We start from the raw sequence: 1,425 nt of genomic DNA, 5'->3' as shown, positions 1-1,425 counted from the left end.
TCTCTAGCCAAGTCAATTCAAATAAATATTTATAATGCATCTATCTGCAATGTACTGACTTGGGCCCTAGGAATACAAAGATGAAATAAAACTTGGTTCTCGTCCTCAATAAGTTTGCCATCCAATATAAGGTATATGTCACGTACATTTTTTGGACTTGCCCTATGATTTCATTTTTATAGGGAACTCACCATGAGAAAAGTCCCTCCCCTGATGCAGGATAACTACCTGCTCTGCAATTCACAATCTTAAAGGGTTTTCTTGGGCACTGAAAGGTTAAGTGACCTCCCCATGGAAAACCCAGGTTTTCCTGACCCTACAGCAGGATCTCTATTCACTCATGTAGATAAGTATAATATTGTACAATACAAGACTGTATGATGGTGTCAAAGGTGACATCTAGGAAATTTTAACTCATGGTATTACATATTTAATAAGAAAATAATTACTTAATAAAATATTAACTCTCTAAATATAAATCCAGATTCATTTGGCATGATAACTAAAAGAGTTAAAGTCCAAACAGCACTAACAATTTCAGTGAACAAGACCAAAGCTTGCTCTCAGAGAACAAAAACAGTCAGGCCTTTCTAGGCCTGGGAAGACGATGGCAGTGCCGTGCAGTGGGGCCGAGGGTTAGGCTGGAAGCCAAGAGACCTGAACGCACACCTGTGCCCTTGGGCGAGTCACAACCTCTCTGAGACTCAAATGTTCCTGTCTTTAAAACAGGGTAGGAGTACTTCCACGGCTACCTGACAGCTGGTGAGAGATTCATGAGATGATTAATGATCACAGGACTCCAGCTGTAGAGCCTGAAGAGGGCTTAGAATCATCCCATCTAGCCCTTCATTTGAAAGGTAAGGAAACCAAGGCTGAGAGGTGAACTGCCCAAGGTCACACAGCTTGACTCAGGCTCCAAATCCAGCGCTCTCTTCAATGTACCCTATGAGGACACATAACCTGCACGGGAAGCATGTGGCAAAGCCCCAGATGCTATCTCTGTTAGCTAGTTTACCTACGCTGACGCTCAGACGGCTCGGGGGTCCATCAGTAGGTTTTCTCCCTTCGAGGAAGCTGATCACGACCCATCCCATTTCTTCTCCCCGTCTTCCACAAACCTTCAATAAAAGATCTACCCAAGGTGTGGAAGGCCTCCCGCTGGTTCTTTTAAGAACTCCAGAGGACCCCTTCCCTCTTGTTCTAGGGTTAGTCACTCAGGTGTTCAAAGAGGTGTTCACACCCCTTTTCACCCCGCAAGTCACTTTTGGGAAGGTTCTCGGGCTGCTTTCACCTCCACGCTGAGGCTGATGCTGACGATCGAGATTGATCAAGATTGATGATTATGATTGATCACAACGACTGATGATGATTGACTATCATGGTTGATGATGATGATGGTTGACTATGATGATTGATGGTGATGAT

The sequence above is a fragment of the Vombatus ursinus genome, unplaced genomic scaffold (assembly GCF_900497805.2).
Source record: "Vombatus ursinus unplaced genomic scaffold, bare-nosed wombat genome assembly UNPS02010394.1, whole genome shotgun sequence".
Taxonomy (NCBI): domain Eukaryota; kingdom Metazoa; phylum Chordata; class Mammalia; order Diprotodontia; family Vombatidae; genus Vombatus; species Vombatus ursinus.
Note: the sequence above shows the minus strand (reverse complement) of the source record.